At 43.2% G+C, this 20309-nt stretch overlaps 1 long non-coding RNA gene across 3 annotated transcripts; it reads right to left on the bottom strand.

The window, feature by feature from the left end:
• Positions 1-421: 421 nt before the first annotated feature.
• LOC123329441 lies at positions 422-14120 on the bottom strand. Of its 3 annotated transcripts, XR_006544861.2 has the most exons (5): positions 13770-14120; positions 10082-10167; positions 3224-3265; positions 2972-3131; positions 422-1313 (listed from the first exon to the last, which is right to left on the bottom strand). It is a non-coding gene; the product is annotated as an uncharacterized LOC123329441 (long non-coding RNA). The 3 variants fall into 3 exon arrangements; XR_006544863.2 differs by lacking the exon at positions 10082-10167 and having other exon boundaries at positions 13770-14118; XR_006544862.2 differs by lacking the exons at positions 3224-3265; positions 10082-10167 and having other exon boundaries at positions 13770-14115.
• Positions 14121-20309: the final 6189 nt, after the last annotated feature.

Genomic DNA, 20309 nt, shown 5'->3' on the forward strand with positions numbered 1-20309 from the left:
TCACAGTTTCTTCTCAAAGTATATTTCCTGTTCAGTCACTGAGTCACATCCCACTCTTTGCAACCCCATGGACTGCAGCATGCTAGGCCTCCCTGTCCTCCACCATCTCCTGAAGTTTGCTCAAGTTCACGTCTATTGAGTTGGTGATGTATAGTGTAATTATTGGAGAAGGCAATGGCAACCCACTCCAGTACTTTTGCCTGGAAAATCCCATGGACGGAGGAGCCTGGTGGGCTGCAGTCCATGAGGTCCCTGGGAGCAGACATGACTGAGCGACTTCACTTTCCCTTTTCACTTTCATGCATTGGAGAAGGAAATGGCAACCTGCTCCAGTGTTCTTGCCTGGAGAATCCCAGGGACAGGGGAGCCTGGTGGGCTGCCATCTATGGGGTCACACAGAGTCAGACACGACTGAAGCAACTTAGCAGCAGCAGCAGTATAATTACAGAACTGTTTTTGTCATAACTTTTTAAAGCCAACTCTGGACCTGGGATATGGGATAAAGCAAAGGGAACCCAGGACCCTGCTTTCACTCCTGACAATGGGAAATAAAACAAGATCAGCCTGAAAACATTAGAAAAACCTAATAAGATCATGTGATATTGCCAAAACAATACATGAACAAGAATTGGTACAAACATCAGACAAGAGAAAAATATTGAGAGATACTCCTAAATTGCCAGGCATAGGTTCCTTAAACTAGTATAATTTAAAAAGAAAAGAAAAAGAAAACAATAGTGAGATACCACTGCACACTTATTAGAATGGTTACAATCCAAGAAATTGACATCAATTCCTGCTGAGGATGCTTTCATTTGTTGCTGATGGGATGCAAAATGGTGTAGGCACTTTAAAAACATTTGGGCAGTTTCTCACACAGCTGAATGTGGTTTTACCATATGATCCAGCAATCACACTCCTAGGTGTTTAACTGATTTATAAAAATACACTACCCTTGACATGCAGTATATAACCCTCCACTCCTTCAGTCTCATCAGCACATAGTGACTTCCTCACTTGCACACACTATCGCCACCAGGTGAAAGTCAGTATCAGCAGTGATAAGTCATATTGAAAGTACGTACCGTTCATATGATGTGCTGAAAACGGCACTTGACCTCTGTGATCTTCCTCCCCCAAATTTCTAACTTCACTCTAGTCATGACTTCTCCAGTCACACAGATCTAAGCAGATGGAGTTTTTACAAAATACCTGACCAGTAGTACTCCTCAAAACTCTCAAGGTCATCAAAAACAGTCTGAAAAACAGTCACAACCAAGAAGAGCCAAGGAGACCTGACGTAATGTAGTATCCTAGAAAAGAAAAGCTACATTAGATAAAAACTAACAAAATCCGAATAAAGCATGGGCTTTAGTCATTCAGTTCAGTGGAATACTCATTAATTATATATGCAGTAAGTTCCTCCCCTCTGCTGGCTCTATGTCAATGGCATTCCTTTTCATCAGTTGCTGGACATTATAGATGGATGCTCCAATTTTCTTGTTTTTCCTCTCCTTTTGTTCATGTCTGAGTTTTTCTTCTCTAGGAAACATTTGAAATGTTTCTCTAAGAAAACATTTCGAGCTTATCTTCTAAATTCCTGTTGAATTTTTATTTTGGCTATCATTTTTTAATTTCACAGAGCATTTTGTAGTACCTTCCTGTTTTCATGACTCTTTTTGAAATTATGTATGCCATTTTTGAAATTATGTATGCCATTTTTGAAATTATGTATGTAATCTTCCTACACTGAAAGATACATAATTTGCTTTTTAAAGGTCATAGAAAATATATTAATGTTGAATTTTTATTTTGTAACAGATGACTTATTAAAGTCCTTTCCAGTACTCTTGCCTGGAAAATCCCATGGACGGAGGAGCCTGGTGGGCTGCAGTCCATGGGGTCCTTAAAAGTTGGACACGACTGAGCGACTTCACTTTCACTTTTCACTTTCATGCACTGGAGAAGGAAATGGCGACCCACTCCAGTGTTCTTGCCTGGAGAGTCCCAGGGGCGGGGGAGCCTGTTGGGCTGCCGTCTATGGGGTCGCACAGTCGGACACAACTGAAGCGACTTAGCAGCAGCAGCAGCAGCAGCAGGCCCTAATAATTTTTTAGTTGATTTTTCCTGGATTTTCTAGGTAAGTGAGCTTTTTGTAACAAATAATGATAATTTCATTTCTCACCTTTAAACTAACTTGATCTTGAAGCCAGTAATCATCAATAGTGAATAGTAGCAGGTATTGTTGTTTATTTTAATGAAAATGCCTATAGATAACAATGTTGGCATTTGATATAAGGTAGGTATTTTTAACAGTAAAAAAAATCCTGTTCCATTTGACAATTTTTTTAATTGGCAGTAGGTGTTGAATTTTATCAAATGCCTTTTGCTACCAGTGTTGGTCAAGGGGGCTAATTGCTATCACAAACAATCCTCAAAATTTTAGTAGCTCATACATAGAAAATAGGTAACTAATAAGGATCTACTTACAGCACAGGGAACTCTTACTCAATACTCTGTAATGGCCTATATGGGAAAAGAATCTAAAAAGTGAGTGCTGAGCCACTTCAGTCGTGTCTGACTCTTTGTGACCCTATGGACTGTAGCCCGCCAGGCTCCTCTGTCCGTGGGGATGGATACATGTATAAATGATTCATGTGGCTATACACCTGAAACTAACACAACACTGCAAATCAACTATACTCCAATGATTTTTATTTTAAATTTAGTGTTCTAAAATCTGTTACCACACTTCCCTGGTGGCTCAGATGGTAAAATGTCTGCCTGCAATGCAGGAGACCTGGATTCGACTCCTGGGTTGGGAAGCTGCCCTGGAGAAGGAGATGGCAACCCACTCCAGTATTCTTGCCTGGAAAAATCCCCTGAATGGGGGAGCCTGGTAGGCTTCAGTCCATGGGGTCACAAAGAATTGGACAAGACTGAGTGACTTCATTACTTCATTACCACTCACATGACAAATGCAGATGTTCTTGAGTTAGTCTGCCAAGTGAGTCCTCAAGCACCCATCATTTCTGTCTGGTTTCTCTACTGTCTGTTAGGGCTTCAGATTCTCCTCCAGATTTCTCTGCACCCGGCCAGCAGGTGGAGACAGAGTGAGAAAGAGCAACCACCTGCACACAGGAAAATATGGCTTGAGCAGGGAGTTGGCTTGCTTCACTTTCAGCTACATTCCATTTGACAGAACTCAGGCACAGATCCATACCTAACTCCAAAGGAGGCTGAGAAATGTGGTCCAGGTGTGCATCTGAGAGGGTGAAGAAACAGCCTCAATGAGCAACTCAACAGCAATGTTTTAGTCTACAATTGTGATATAGTCAGCACTTTTCCTAATATAAGATTTCCTTTCATGCTTTGAATAACTAATTGATCTTAAACACTTTCTATATCCACCTATGTTCTAAATGATGTCTGAACCATGGGCATAATGTTTGTCATCAGTAAGCTTGAATTTTTTTAAGTATTCATTTTTAATAACAAACTTTAAAACCATCTTCTTAATTCAAAAGAAAAAAGCAGTTTCTCTTTTTCATGGGACCAGCATCTCCGATGTAAAAAGAGCCTGCTATTTCAGAGTAAGTGACATAAATTTTTTTTAATCTTTATTGAATTTATTATAATATTGCTTCTGTTTTATGTTTTGGATTTTTTGGCCATGAGTCATATGGGATCTTAGCTCCCCAACCCAGGAATCAAACCCACACCCCCTGCCTTAGAAGGCGAAGTCTTAACCATTGGACCACCAGGGCAGTCCCAGTGGTGTTAATTTTTATAAGAATTTACATAACCTTTTTTAAACAAGAAAGTTGACCTAAATTACATACTATATTTACATTTACAATAATGAAGTTGGCGTGAGCCATGTGCAGCTAAATTCAACTGCAGTTAAGATATGATAAAGCAGCATTTATCACTATGAAAATCAGCCACAAATCCTGAACAGAACTTGGTGGAATGCCATCTTTCAAAAAGACAGACACCGTTGGGATCCATCGTGGCTATTCGTGGTACTGAAAGAATCTTCCCTAGACTTTCGTAGAAAAACTAGACCAAAAACAGCTTGTAATTGCCACCCATCATCAAAGTCACAGTTTTAGTGCCTCTTTACTTCTCAGAAGTGTACCACTGGTGGGTGTTTCCCACCAGTACTGCTGGAAAGTTTAAACCTTGCCAAGGCAGTTAAACACCAGTACTCAGGAAATGAAAGATGTAATTTTTTAATAACCGCAGGAGCTCTGCTGTTACTTTTCTGCCTGAATATTATCATCTTTAATACCTTACTGCTCACATGTCAAAGACTTAAAATTCCAGATGCTAAAGGTTTTAACAGTGACCACTGGAACTTACCACATGCAGAAGAATCACATTTTCATTAACTCACAATGGCAATGAATCAACAAAGAGGAAAGAGAAGAAAAGATTAAAGGGCTAATATAAGGAAAGATTCCTCAAAGTCCCTTGCGCAGCAAGGAGATCAAACCAGTCCATCCTAAAGGAAATCAACCCTGAAAATGTATCGGGAGAACTGATGCTGAAGCTGAAACTCCAATTCTTTGGCCATCTGATGTGAAGAGCTGATTTATTGGGAAAGACCCTGATGCTGGGAAAGATTGAGGGCAGGAGGAGAAGGGGGTGACAGAGGATGTGATGGTTGGATGGCATCACTGATTCAATGGACATGAATTTGAGTAAACTTCAGGAGATAGTGAAGGACAGGGGAGTCTGGCGTGCTGCAGTCCATGGGGTTGCAGAGTCAGACATGACTTAGAACAACAATAAACAGCTCATACAGCTCAGCATCAGGAAACCAAAAAGCCCAATCAAAAAATGGGCAGAAGACTTAGACATTTCTCCAAAGAAGACATACAGAAGAGTAGCTTTGAAATGTATACACTACCATATGTAAAATAATTAGCCAGTGGGAATTTGCTGTATGACACAGGGAGCTCAAATCTGGTGCTCTGTGACAACATGGGGGTGGCGGGGATGATGGGGTGGGAGGTGGAAGGTGGATGGGAAGTTCAGGAGGGAGGAAACATATGTATACCTACGGCTGATTCATGCTGATGTATGGCAGAAACCAAAACAACATTGCAAAACAATTATCCTCCAATTAAAATAAATTGAAAAGATTAAAGGGCTAATCCCAAAGTTCAGAAGACACTGGGACCCAGAGCTAAACAGTAATGAAAATGGCATAGTAAGTTTGTCATGAACATAACCAGAGGAGCAGAAACCAACCGAAACAATATGAAAGAAAGATGATAAAAGAAAAGGAAGGCAGAGGAACTGCCCTGGCAGTCCAGTAGTTAGGAAAGACTTCACCTTCCAATGCAGGGGGTTCAGGTTTTATCCCTGATCAGGGAACTAAGATCCCATATGACTTGGGCCAAAAAACCAAAGCATAAAACGAAAACAATACTGTGACAAATTCAATAAAGACATAAAAAATATATTTTTAAAGAAGATACAAAAAGAAGGCAGAACTGGAACTGGTAAACACCAGTTAGAAATTAAAAAGAAAAGGTAATTGCTAGATGAATACATTTAGCAGCCAAATCTGAGGTTTTTCTTTTCCATCCCAAGAAGAAAATAAGGGAAAATTAGGAAAATGTTCTAAGAATACATTTTCTAATTCTCCACCACAAAAGGAGGAGGTGAGAGGGGGATGAAGCTGAATTATTTCCTTGGGGCCCTCTTCTAGGATCGAATTAGTTTCACCGTCAGGAAATGTATGAATCTGAATATATAGAGACTCCAGATTTTATGTAGGAAAAGTCACCGACAAAGTACTAGCTCCCCTGGTGGTTCCAGTCTTTCTGAACAGCCGGTCTACTGCCTGAATGAAAACTGGAAGCTCCAGAGCCTGTAAACCAAGCTGACCATTGGCAAAACCCCTTGCTGGCATTTCTAGCCTCTCAGCTGCCACTTCTGTCAGTGCAGAGTCCAAGTGAAAAAGAATAGCATGCTGTGTTTCTAGAGCTGACCTTGTTGGCAGGCTGTGAGCAAATAAAAATTACAGTAAAACAAAACAGGAGGACTGTGTTTCCTCGACTGACAGTCATCACTGCCTCTTTGTCACTAGTTCTGAGACTCCAGGTAGGGCTTTCCAGGCTGGCCTTGCAGACGCTGAAGAAGTCCACAGGTTTTCTTTAGGAAAGCACAGACCAGGAGAGGTGCGTGCTGTTGCTGCTGCTGCCAAGTCACTTTAGTTGTGTCCGACTCTGTGCGACTCCATAGAGGGCAGCCCACCAGGTTCCCCCGTCCCTGGGATTCTCCAGGCAAGAACACTGGAGTGGGTTGCCATTTCCTTCTCCAGTGCATGAAAGTGAAAAGTGAAAGTGAAGTCACTCAGCCGTGTCTGACTCGTCGCGACCCCATGGACTGCAGCCTACCAGGCTCCTCCATCCATGGGATTTTCCAGGCAAGAGTACTGGAGTGGGGTGCCATTGCCTTCTCCGAGAGATGCGTGCAGCACATCCCAAACCGAGGAGTTACCAGTCAGGGTTCTTGGAGTCCTTAATCAATAGAAATGGCTAAGAGGCAAGACAAGAAGTTCAGACAAGCCTTTATCAAGACACACCCTGCAGCACCAGCGAGGGGAAAACAAGCAATAGGTGCTCCTGCTTGCTCCCTGAGTCGGGTGAGAGTGGGGGCAGATTGGCCGGTTGGCCTGGAGTGGCTTAAGTGGTCTGGGTGGTGCTGTGTGCAGAGATCACAGTGCAGTCCTCTGCTTTTGCTCCCAACAGCTCAGATGCAGCAGCTGAGTTTTGACGCTTTGTATTTTATTGTTCACTATTTGCCCCATCTGCGCATGTACCGGGCTTCCCTGGAGGCTCAGTGGTAAAGAATCTGCCTGCAATGCAGGAGACGTGGGTTCAATCCTTGGGTCAGGAAGATCCCCTGAAGAAGGAAATGGCAACCCACTCTGGTATTCTTGCCTGGAAAATCCCATGGACAGAGGAGCCTCCAGGTAACTGGGAGCGGCAGTCTATCCAGGTCCCAAGGAGCTGGACACAACTTAGCGACTGACCACCATGTGCATGCACGTGGTCATTTGTAGTCCATTATAGCTTCTTTGTGGGGCTTCCCAGGTGGCTCAGTTGATAAAGAACTTGCCTGCAGTGCAGGAGACACAGGAGATATGGGTTCGATTCCTAGGTGGGGAAGATCCCCTAGAGGAGGGCACAGCAACCCGCTCCAGTATTCTTGCCTGAAGAATCACATGGACAGAGGAGCCTGGCAGGCTACAGCTCATGCAGGTGCAAGGAGTTGGAGACGACTGAAGTGACTGTGCACACAGGCGTAGCTTCTTCGTAATCCATTGCTCAAGGAGACGTTCCTTCCGGTGCAAGCATTGCAGCAAAGGGTCCTGGGTTTCAGCCTGTCTCAGGGGGAGGGTACCTTAGGGACTGTGGAGGCAGGGCCCAGCCTGGCTACCCTGGATGCCCTGAAGAGACTGAAGATGAAGCAAGCTCCTGTCCTCTGAGTCAGCAAGTATACAGCCTGGCGGAAGAGACTGACTCTGCACAGGCAAGAGGTAAGAACATTTGAAGAATTAGCAGTTAGTTACAAGGCATGAAATCTAAATACATTGACATGGAAGTCTTCCAATATAATGCTCAACACAAAAAAGCAAGTGGCAAAACTATACTTCCAGGATATCACCATGTGTGTAAACAACTGTCACCCCACAGGACAGTCTATATATTTCCTCTTGTTATACTGACATGTATCTAAATGCATAAGGGTACCACGCATGTGAACAACTCTCACCTCACAGGATGATGCTCTATGTTTTCTACAGTTACATAATCAGGGGCTCTGGAAAATGTGATAATATTTTCTGTGGAGGGGATCAGCATCATAGGTGATGATCAAAGCAGACTTGAACCTGATCTATAATGTTTAAGGGCTTCCCAGGTGGTGCTAGTGGTAAGAAGAACCCACTTGCCAATGCAGGAGACGTAAGAGACGTGGGTTCGATCCCTTGGTTGGGAAGATTCCCCTGGAGAAGGCAAAAGCAACCCACCCCAGTATTATTGCCTAGAGAATCCCATGGACAGAGGAGCCTGGGGGCAACGGTCCATAGGAACACAAGGATGTGACTGAAGTGACTTAGCACATGTGTAATGTTTACATTTTTATAAGGAATACCTATTAATAGATCACCTAGTATAAGCATTAATTTTTTAATAGAAGATCTACCAAGCACGTGTCTAGCTAATGATGACACAGTGGGTCCAGCCACATCTGGCTGCAAGGGTCTTCGTGTCACTGATGTGCATGCCTGGGGGCAGGGGAGGGGCAGCCCACACCACCGAGACCTGGAAAGGCCACCAGCTCATCTGGTTTAGGCTCCGTTTGCTTCCTCCCTCCTGTGCTTCTCTGTGTCCCTGAAACAGTCTTCTATTTGGCTGGCAATCAGTACAGGGGCTTGAGTGTCCATGGACACAGAGAGTGTCCATGCTTCAGTCCCTTCTCCAAACCCTGCTTGCATCCCCACAAATAAAGCTTAGGCCTGCTGACTTAACCCAGCACTGGGAGATGGAGGATGTCCAAGGACTAGCCACACAGGATGTGATACGGGAGACATGAGCAAAGGAGGAGAGGCTGCCATAGGCTGGATTCAGCTGAACGAGCACAATGGCAAATTCTTTCTCTCCACCGCCCCTCCACCCCTCACCCCCATACACAGACACCCTGCCTCGAGTGCCCCAGCAGAGGGTAGTTCCACATACCATTTGTTTCTGTGTTCATGAATTTCAGGTTGAAAAGCTAGTCAATAGTGAAAGCTAAAGTCTGGGATCTGAAGGTCCGGGTGAATCTGAAGTGTATGTGACTTTCTGATGAAGGTGGACCCCTGCTTTTCTCTAGCGACTTTGCCCCGTGTGTTCACCCATCCCTTAAAGCCTGGCATGCTGCAGTCCATGGGGTCGCAAAGAGTCAGATGTGATTTAGCGACTGAATAACAACACAGAGCCACGCAGTCGGCCCAGGCTCCTGAGGCAGAAAAGTGTTCTAAGCGGCCAAGCGAGGGAAAGAGGCAGGGAGAGGGCCAGAGGTGGCCACTTCCCCCACATTCCCCTAGGCTCTGTTGCCTCATGGAAGGGATCTGGAAATGTCAAGAGCTCCTAGTAATAACAGCAGATAATATTCACTGTCCTGGGTGCTAGTGTTATAATGAGAAACAAGAGACAAACCCCTGCTCCATATCCCAGGGGGGCGTAAGGCTACACGCAAGTAACCGAATAAACAAACAAGGTAAATTCAGACAGTGATAAGTAAGCTTTATACTAGAATATTAGTCAATGGTGTTAATTGAAGTATCTTTTATAACAGAAGGCTTCCCTCATAGCTTAGTCGGTAAAGAATCCACCTGCAATGCAGGAGACCCCAGTTCGATTCCTGGGTCGGGAAGATCCACTGGAGAAGGGAAAGGCTTCCCACTCCAGTATTCCTGGGCTTCCCTTGTGGCTCAGCTGGTAAAGAATCCACCTGCAATGCGGGGGACCTGGGTTCGATCCTTGGGTAGGGAAGATCCCCTGGAGCAGGGAAAGGCTACCCACCCCAGTATTCTGGCCTGGAGAATTCCATGGACTGTATAGTCCACGGGGTCACAAAGAGTCGGACACGACTCAGCAACTTTCACTTTCACTTCACTTATAACAGAAACTTAGGTGTCTACAAATATGCAACTGGTTATATAATTCATTCCATTCAATGGACTATGTGAAAATATTATAGAGAACAAAGTGGAACTCTAAGTATTCATAGGAAAAGAAGTCCAGGAAATATCACAGGTGAAGAAAACAGATTATAGGAAATATGTGTATTTTCAACACCACTAAGCAACTAATTTAATTCTGACACCCTCTATTAGGAGATGGAAACAGGTTAAGGGTTCAGTCCCAGACTACTGCCTCCCACCTTCAGGTGCTAGTCAGAAGTCCAGGTGGTCACTTCCAACATACCAGCTATAGATTGGAGGTTCCCCTGATCCCTCCTCAGGCTCAACTGATTTGCTGAAGTAGCTCAAGAACTCCAATAAACATTTACTTACATTTAAAATGTCCTCTGGGGAAGGAAACGGCAACCTACTCCAATATTCTTGCCTGGGAAATCCCATGGACAGAGGAGCCTGGTTGGCTACAGTCCATGGGTTTGCAAAAGAGTTGGACATGAGTTAGCAACTAAACAATGATAATATTAATATAATAATTTATATTATCATAAAGGATTCAGAAGAGTGGCCACAGGGAGCAATACAATATATAGAGTGAGGTATGTGGGAAAGGGTAGTGAGGCTTCCAGACTCTCTGAGCAACCATTCTTCCAGCATCTGCCTGTTCACAAACCTGTAAGTTCTCCAAATCCCATCCTTTTGTGATTTTATGAAGGCTTTATTATGTAGTCAGGACTGATTAAATCACTGGTCACCAGTGACCTCCAACGGAGGCCGGGGATGGGACTAAAACATCCAGCCCGCTAATCTTATGGTTGGTTCCCTTGGCAATCAGCCCCTATACTTAGGTACTTTCTAAAAGTCCCCTCTTTAGCGTAAACTCAGATGTGGTTGAAAGGAGTTTGTTATGAACATTAAGACACCTTTATTGCTCTTATCACTTTGGGAAATCCTAGGGCTTTAGGGGTTCTGGGTCCAAAATGGGGACAAATACCAAATATACACTTCTTAGTAAAAGTCACAATATCATATGTGTATACAATTATCCTATTTAGTTTATTTTTTAATTATTTTTTAAAATATAAATTTATTTATTTTAATTGGAGGTTAATTACTTTACAATATTGTATTGGTTTTGCCATACATCAATATATTCACATCTGTTGTATGTGTTTAACGACTAATGGAACTAGGGCAACAGGTGGACACCTCTGAGGGAGGAAGGTGTCTCTGACGACTCAGCCAGGTCAAAAACGTTTCCACACTTACTGGCTCCCAGCGGCATCAGGGCTGAAGGTTCAAGTCTCCAGGGCGGTGCTGGCCGTGCGAGGCTGCTGGTCGGTAGGGCGGCCCCAGTGAAACGCCCCACCTTTGGCTCCCTGACCCCTCCCTCCACTGGGGAGCAACCCTGTTCTCCGTTCCACGCCTAGACTGAGCATCTCGAGGTCACCTCTGTACCTCTGTCCATCTCACACATGTGGCCCCCACCCTGTACCCACCCAAGCCACCCACCACAGGGCAAGGACCAGGCCAGAGCCAGGATGAGATCTCCAAAGCAATTGGATGGCAGACCATCCCTCACCACCCAGACACCAGCAGTTGTTGCCTTGTGGTTGCAGAAAAAAAAAAAAAGTTATTTTAAAGGAGTGAGATTTTGGTGAGGGTTAATAATAAACTTTGACTTTCTGCTTCAGACACTGTATTGTCTGATTTCAAAATGAGCATATGGTATCTCCCACCCACCTGCAAGATTGGTGAGGGGGTGCTCCAGTTGGTAAGAAACAATAGCCAGTTTTGCTAACTCATATTACCTGTTTAACTACTTTGGCATTTCAGGTAAATAAAGGTATATTGTATTTTAAGATGTACATGAATACAAAAATAAGCAGCTTTATGAATTTCACTATCTTCAATATTATTCTAGCACTTTCCAAATTACTACTCACCATATATATATTTTGGAGAAGGAAATGGCAACCCACTCCAGTATTCTTGCCTGGAGAATCCCAGGGACAGAGGAGCCTAGTGGGCTGCCTTCTATGGCGTTGCACAGAGTCAGACCCAACTGAAGCGACTTAGCAGCAGCAGCAGCAGCATATATATATATATTTATTTTTTTCCAATTTTGTAAAAGACACAATATGCTTGTTTCTACATGCATAAAAATTCCCAATAGCGTGTAAATTTTAATGCATTCCATGTGTAATATTACTGTATAAAATATACAGTTGGTCGGTTTTACTTCCTACTGTAACTTGTTTTAGAACTTGACTTGAGTGATCCATGTCTCTGGATAGAGATTATTAGAAATAATTGGCATGTTTTAGTCCTATCCTGAATTCAAAGTTAAATATTTCAAGATGGCTTTGGTCAGCCAAGCCTGATGGCTGGTATGCAGACATGAGCAAATCACTAAGAAAAACAATTAAAACCCTGACTTTGGATATTCAGCTTGGAGACCAGAGTATCTGTTGAATGTATTAACCATGACTCATAACCACATGAGTTAAATATATTGAGGAATTAAATGTTTAGCTCATAGTTCAGCTTGTGCTGAGGTCTAGAATTACTGTAACTCCAACAGAAAATTGGAATTGAAATAGATACACTGGACTTGACTCCTAACTTCAAGGCCAAGAGTTTGCTAATAATGCACCCTGTTGGGTTGACCCTGGAGGGGAGCCTCCCTGTCTCCCTCTGCCTTCTGTTTCCCAGGATTCTGTCAGGCAGAAGGGGGAAAAGTTCTTTGCAGCAGCCCATGGTATAACTTGGATTCTTGCTCCTCATGCAAAGTCCAAAAACCTCAGAACAAAAGGAGTCCTGGTGACAAATTATAAGGAGAGGGAAATCTTTTACTTTTTCACCGTGTTGGGGAATCCCCTGGAGTCCCCCAGGGTGTGCGTCTGGGGCCCCTTCACTGGTGGAGGCAGCTCCCTGGCATACTCGTCTGCCGGCACACTGTCATCTGCTCTCAGCACATTCCTGGCCTTGGGGGTCATCCCTCTGCAGTGGGAACACCCCAGAGTTCCAGCCTCCAGGGCCAAATCCTGCTCTTTGGAAAAGCGCTGATACACTCACTCGTTATTGTTGTTTAGTCACTAAGTAGTCTCTGACTCTGCGACCCCGTGGACTGTAGCCCACCTGGCTCCTCTGTCCATGGGATTCTCCAGGCAAGAATACAGGCAAGAAACTAATACAGTTATGTAAAGTTTAAAAATAAAATAAAATTTAAAACAAACAAACAAACAAACAAAAAATAAAGTAAGGAAAGTAAAAAAAAAAAAAAAAGAATACTGGAGTGGGTTGCCATTTCCTTCTCCAGGGGATCTTCCTGACCCAGGGATCAAACCCAGGTCTCCTGCATTGCTGGCAGATTCTTTACAGCTGAGCCACCAGGGAAGCCCCATACTCATTCAGCCTAAATTATAAATGTTAATGGGGAGTAATCTCTGATAAATGGATAAACAAACCATGCAATTTTGCTCAGTGATAAGAAGAAGCAAACTACTGATTTTGTAATAATAGGTGGATCTCAAAAATATGCTCAGCAAAGGCAACCAGAGCTATGAGTTTACAAAGAGCACACTGTCTGAAGGGGGTGCCTATGAGGCTAGGCCTGCTAAGGAGTCAAGTGCTGTGCTACAGGCATTTCTAGCCTCTCCCTGCAGACGTGTGGGGTGTGCCCTCTACTCAGGCTTTATCCGAAGTTCTGAGGAAAAGGGAAGAGTCGTCTTTACCATCCTGTTTTACATAGCTGTAGGCTTCCCTGGTGGCTTAGATGGTAAAGAATCTGCCTGCAATGCAGGAGACCTGGGTTCCATCCCTGGGTTGGGAAGATCCCCTGGAGAAGAGAATGGCAATCCACTCCAGTATTCTTGCCTGGGAAATCCCATGGACAGAGGAGCCGGGTGGGCTACAGTCCATCAGGTCGCAAAGAGCTGGACACGACTTAACGACTAAATCCCAACCACATACATACTTGCATCTTCAACCAGAAGCTGTTGGCCACCAACCCAGCATTCATTCCTCCACCCATTTTCATTACCAACTACCCCTCCTTACTTACATAGCAAGTCTATTCTACTTGGAGATTCTTCTTGAAGTGCTGAAGTCTGTGGTTATCAACTTCCCCTTGTTAAAGATTATTTTAAGGTTGAGTATGTAACCACCCCAGTCTTCTGGTCAATGAGATGTAAAAGGGCTGGAAGCTCCTGGAAAATATTCTCTTCCTCCTAAAAAGGGGATATCACAAGAGTATGTCCTTTGCTTCCTCTTGACATCGTTGCATCCAGCAGGGACGCTTGGACCAGCTGTCTCCCCTCGGTGAGTAATGACATGAGAACAAAGCCAAAACCCTGAGTAGAAGAACAGAAAGATGGAAAAAAACCTGAACCCTTGATGATGTAGTTGAGTCACATGAAACAGCCCTTGCAAAAGAAATTTCCTTATTAAGCCACACAATTTTCTGTTACTTGCTGCTAAAAGCATCTTGACTGATGTAAGAGTCAACTCCTTGGGGGTGATACATAGCCCCCAACATAGAGTGCTTGTCACACTAAAGACATTCAATAAATGTTTATTGAAATATTATAAGAATATATATGTCAGACCTCTGACGATCTCCACTGGAGTTATGTCATTCCACCCAATATGACTCAGTTTGAGCTTGTTTATACTGCAGAACGAGTTGCAAAGTAAGAGGACATAGCAGGGTTTATGTGGAGTGAGCTCATCAGGGCATCAGTCACGATCAGGAGTCAGCGGGGAAGGCAGCAGTAACCAGCTGTCTGGGGGGATGTGGTTTACGTCTACAGGGACTTCAACCTTCAGTATGAAATCCTGGGAAAGTCTGCTATAAACATGGTGAAATGATGGCAGAGCAGAATAGTTAGTGATAAGCTGAAAGCTTATTCTAGTCTGAGGTCTGGTGAGAACAAACAGAATGGATACAGAGCCTTAGATGAGAGATTTAAAGCTGTTGGCTCTGCCCTACATTCCTTGCTCTTTTCTGCATTCTTAGAGCAGTGCCACTCCATACAGATCTGCTTTGCCTATTGCTGTAGCCAAAGTGATTTTTGCAGTGGAGGAAATGGCAAGTCTAGGAAGCTTTTGTTCAAACAGTGACCTAGAGCCATAATTTCATGGGGACCTTAATCAACACTGTACTAGTCTACCCAATCATACCCAATTAAAAAAAAAAGCAGACTTTTAAAAGAACAGTTTTAAGTTCACAGCAAAGTTGAACAGAAGGTACAGAGGCTTCCTGCATACCACCTGCCCCACACGTGTATAGGTTTTCCCATTGTCACCGCCACTCGCCAGAATGGTACATTTGTTACAACTAGTGAACCTACATGGTTGCACCATTCTCACTCAAAACCCCATACTTCAATTTAGGGTTCATTCTTGGTGTTGTACATTTTATGGGTTTTAACAAATAATGTCATGTATCCACCATTTTAGTATTATACAGAATAGTTTCACTGCCCTGCTCAATCCTCTGTGCTCAGCCTGTTCACCCTTCCCTCCTCCTCTAACCCTACCATTCCTGGAAACCACGGATCTTTTTACTGTTTCCATAGTTTTGCCTTTTCTGGAATGTTATTTACTTGGAATCACCCACTGAAGAGCATTATTGATGCTTCCAAGTTTTGGAAATTATGAATAAAGCTGCTATAAGTATCTATGTGCAGGATTTTGTATGGACATCAAGCTTCAACTCATTTAAATTTGTATAAATACCAAGGAACATGATTGCTTGATCACATGCTAAGACTCTGTTTAGTTTTCTAAGAAAAAACATTATCTTCCAAAATGACTGAACTATTTCACATTTCCATCAGTAATGCATGAGAGTCCTAAGGCTCCACATCCTCATGAACACTTGGTGTTGTCAGCGTTCTGGATCTTGACCATTTTAATAAGTATGTAGTGGTCTCTTTCTGTTGTTTTAGTCTGCAGTTCTCTGATGATGTAAGATGTGAACATCTTTTCATATACTTATTTGTTATCTATACAGCTTTGGTGAGAATCTTTTGCCCATTTAAAATCTTTTCCTCAATTTAAAATTGGGATATTTGTTTTCTCATTGTTGGGCCAAATTTAAGCATTACTTTGGTGACAGATTTCAAAACAAACTGATCCTCATCCATCTGTTTTGCTTACTCTGCAACTCACAGGAAGGCAAAGTCAGAATTTCAGTTCGATATAATACACATTATTTAACATCTACTATGTGCCCACACACATTGTTTTAAGCACTGTGGAAGATACAAATACATGTCAGATACAGTCCTTGCCATCTTGGAAATCTTCAGGGAAATCAAAAATATGGAAGCTAAAATAACTAGACAACACTGAAGGTATAAAAGATTAATTGCCAAATGTGTGTTATCCCAAGTACTTACTGTGGACTTTTTTATCTAATTAAAAATCAAATTTTCTACTTTCATACATTTAAAATACCTTTTATGAAAGGTGATGATCAATTGAGATGGTACTTTACTGAGAACTATTACTCTATAAACTTATAAACTGCATATACATATCATTTTTACTGGTGTACTGAACTACAAGAAAACAGAATAGAAGAAGGAATGAAGCAATCATCTGATACCTCTTTCAGAAAGACAAATTGGTGGAGAAGTTCTATAAAGTGGAAAAAACATCACAAGGATTCATAGTTTCTTATTGGGTTTGGAAATAAAAACCACATCATCAGTGGGGGGAAAAAAAGACTAGTGTGGAAACAATCAACCAGAGAACCACAGTACAATGGTAATTATTATAGCAGAAGCATGATAACCATCTTTGATAGCAATTTGGAAACCAATGCCTCATAACTGAGTTTCTACCAATGGACCAGCCCTTCCAGAATATGGAGACTGTAATCAGCCAAAGAAAGAATACAAGCATCAGGAAAGGGCCTAAGTTTCATCTGAGGCTTTATCAAGAGACAGCAAAATCCCTGTGGAAGAAGATTTGACCAAAAAGTTCTCACTCGTTGGTGACATTTACCAGATTTACACAGGCTCTTTGGAAAGTGCTCCCCCTCCACCACCACCAATGCTCATCCTAGGAAGAAAAGGCACATTCCATTGAGATTAGAACTGCTGCAGCGGCGGAAAGCAAATATTACAGACAAGACGTTGAATAGGCAGAGCAAGCTTCTTGGATTTTGCATAAAACACTCATAAAAATGGATCTTCTCAGGAACTTTCCACTGCAACCATGGTGAGTTGGTGCTATTTCCCTAAAAATTGATCTGGTTTTCTGATTAGCCTTTGTGTACTAGAAACATTACCAGTTCAAGAAAAGAGTAGGTACCATGAATTTATATCTATGAATGGAACTTGGTGATACATCCTTTGAACTTAAGGGTTTACTTACTCTGGTCTTTTGTCCTAAGACTATGCACTTGAACTGCAAGGGGCTCAAATTTGATCCCTGGCCAGGGAACTAAGATCCCACATGCTATGCCGTGACAAAAAAGACAAGATAAAAACAAACAAGCAAAAAACCTGTAATCCAGGAATCTCCCGTTTCCAAAAGACATCCAGAAATGAAATGACTGATTGTAGGCTGGATAAGTAAACCAAGGACTTTCCAAAGGTTGACAGGAAGGGGGAAATGGTAACTGTGAGGATTTCATTTTATCTTATTTTGTGGCAGATACTCTCAGGTCTATCCAACAGTCAACCAACTATGCCTGCCACTCACCCTTCTTCCTTACTAATAGAACCCAAATATTGTTCCCTGTCCTCCAAAAAGCCATATTATTTAGGGGGGGCACAATCTCTTTCTAGCCCCAAGGAGTTAATGTCTCTTGCCAAAGACACTTGTTTTAGATAACATGCATGTGAGACAATCCTGGCCAATGAGACTGGAAGGAAGTCTACAGGGAGGAGTCCAGAAAGCATGTTGTTACCCTTAAAAGGGAATGCATAATGGTCATTCCACATTTTTGCCTCTGGAAGAATGCTAATCTGCCGGGGTCCAGCCCCAGCTGATCCAGGGTATTCGAAGGAGAGACGGCGTAGGCGAGGGTCAGGGAACAACTGCTTAATTAAACGTTAATTAAGGATATAAAGAGTAATAGAATGAGGATAGCTCAGTAGGAAAATTCAGTGGAGAAAAGAGGCTGAGTAGCTTGGTTTACGCGGGGGACCAATAAAACTTCAAGACAAGAAGTTTGCACCACTTACGTAGGCCACAGGCGTCCTTCCGTTCTCCCGAAGGAGAGGAGACACTGAGGCCTCCCCGGTCGGATCTTAGAAGCCCAGGCATAATTAGTAAGCTTGGTGGGTTCCGCGCTCCAGATGGAGACTCAACCAGAGTGAGAGAGAGAGAGACATGGGGAGACCAGTCTTTCGAGGAACTGATCCCAATTCTTTATTTTCCATGGTCTACTTTTATACACTGAGATGTTATGCAAAAGTCACGCGGGGTCAGCAGTCCTGACTTTTATCAAGGTCAGGTGCTTCATACAAATGTATACAGAGGTCTTAGGGGTGTTACATCATCTTCTGGCCAGGGGGCCTGCTGACAATTTACGACCCTCTCCTTGTGACAGCGGTCAGTCAACCAGGACACTTATTTCTCCAGGGGTGATTATTCTTAAAACAGACGCCACCCAAATAAAGTTACATTCCTATAGGGTGAGGGTGTAGTGGGTTTTAGTTAAGGAAAGAATTTACTTAACCTAAGGTCTAACGTGATTTATATCAAAGGTTAATACTTATTTCTTCTATATATTCATTAATGTGTATAAGGGCAGGGGATGTGGAGACTTAGCAGTAAACATTGGCTCAACAAATGAAAAACCCTTCACCAATACGATTTTCTAATCAGCCCATTATACTTATACTAATAATTTTCTAACTTTTCTAAAGAACCTGTTTTTAGAAGGTTTAAAGCATCTCGTGCCTCTCACGGTTGGGAGGCTGTGAGCAATCACATGTGGCCGGACAAGCCTGTCAGGCAGGCTAGAGAACCTTCAGAGGAGTTTGTAGGTTAAAACACTCCTATCACGCCCAGGAATTATTATTAACTGGAGCTCTAAGTTAACTCCTTCTCCGAAAGAGGTGGTGGGGGACAGCCCCCCGTAAAGTCAGAGGTGTAGGTGAGAGCACAAAGTAGTAAAGTAGGCAGGCTCTGGTTATGGGGGTAGATGCTCAAGGATTTCCAGGGGGACTCCTGAGGCTCGATCCCGCCTTTGCGTATGTCGAGCCTCCTTCCTCATGACCTTTGCCATGGGCGGAGTGCCTCACGCCGGCCCCCAACACTAATCTATATTTGGTTATTCAACTGATACATCTTCATTGCCCAGCATGTGTCCTGAAATCTAAAGTCTATCTGTCCTTGAACTGGAAGGGACCAGCTTTTAAAATGTAGGTGAGTTTCAAAAACACAATCTAATAAAGTCATGTACTTTAGAAATAGAGTGGGAATGTAAAGGAAATAGCAGACCAGAAGTAAGGGCTGGATCTCCAGTTAGACAGTTCTGAAAGCCTAGTTCGGTGGAGAGGTTGGAGGCAGGGGAATTTCTATTTCTGGAATGTAGTCTTGGTCTTCCATATCAAGTGCAATTGCCCTATGCAAACCAACCCCAGAAAGAAGGTCTCACAGAGGTACCACTGCACCTTCTATCACACCTCTGCTCCTGCCTACTCACACCCAGGAGACCCTGATGTCTCTTGCAATGCAAGCATCATCCTCAGTGATGACTTCCACTCTTAGCATTTCCTGGAACTTACTCTCAAGGAAATTTACACCAGCCTCTTGGTACAATAGACCAAGGTTCTTCTCTCACTTTTGTGACAGCCCTTCGTATTTTTGCATCTCGTCTGCTCTTAGCCACAAAGCTCTGATTTTCAAATGTTCCTTCTTTGAGGTGGTTCCTAAATCCCCTTACAATCATGCTCACACTATATAGAAACATTCCTGTGCTATATTTGCCAATATTCCTCTAAAAATACTGGGTTGGTCTAAAAGTTTGCGTTTTTGTGTAACATCTTAGGAAATACTGAACAAACCTTTTGGCCAACCCAATATGTTGCCTAGAAGAGAATACAGTGCTCCAGCAAGTCTTTCACCATGGAGGACATGTATATCTGTCAATGAATTTGTTTCTTATAGTGGCTATAATGCCATTAAGTTTAGCTCACCTGGTAAAGAATCCGCCTGCAAGGTAGGAGACCCCAGTTTGATTCCTGGGTTGTGAAGATCCCATGGAGAAGGGATAGGCTACTGATTACAGTATTCTTGGGCTTCTCAGGTGGCTCAGCTGGTAAAGAATCTGCCTATAATGAGGGAGACCTGGGTTCAGTCCCTGGGTTGGGAAGATCCCCTGGAGAAGGGAACAACTACCCACTCTAGTATTCTGGCCTGGAGAATTACATGGACAGAGGAGTCTGGCAGGCTACAATCCATGGAGTTGCAAAGAGTCGGACACAACTGAGTGACTTTTACTTTCACTTTCAAGGTTACCTTGGTAGTTCAGTTGGTAAAGAACCTGCCTACCCTGCAGGAGATCCATGTTCAACCCCTGGATTGGGAATATCCCCTGGAGAAGGCAATGGCAACCCACTCCAGTATTCTTGCCTGG

This window comes from Bubalus bubalis, chromosome 15, assembly GCF_019923935.1.
Source record: "Bubalus bubalis isolate 160015118507 breed Murrah chromosome 15, NDDB_SH_1, whole genome shotgun sequence".
NCBI lineage: Eukaryota > Metazoa > Chordata > Mammalia > Artiodactyla > Bovidae > Bubalus > Bubalus bubalis.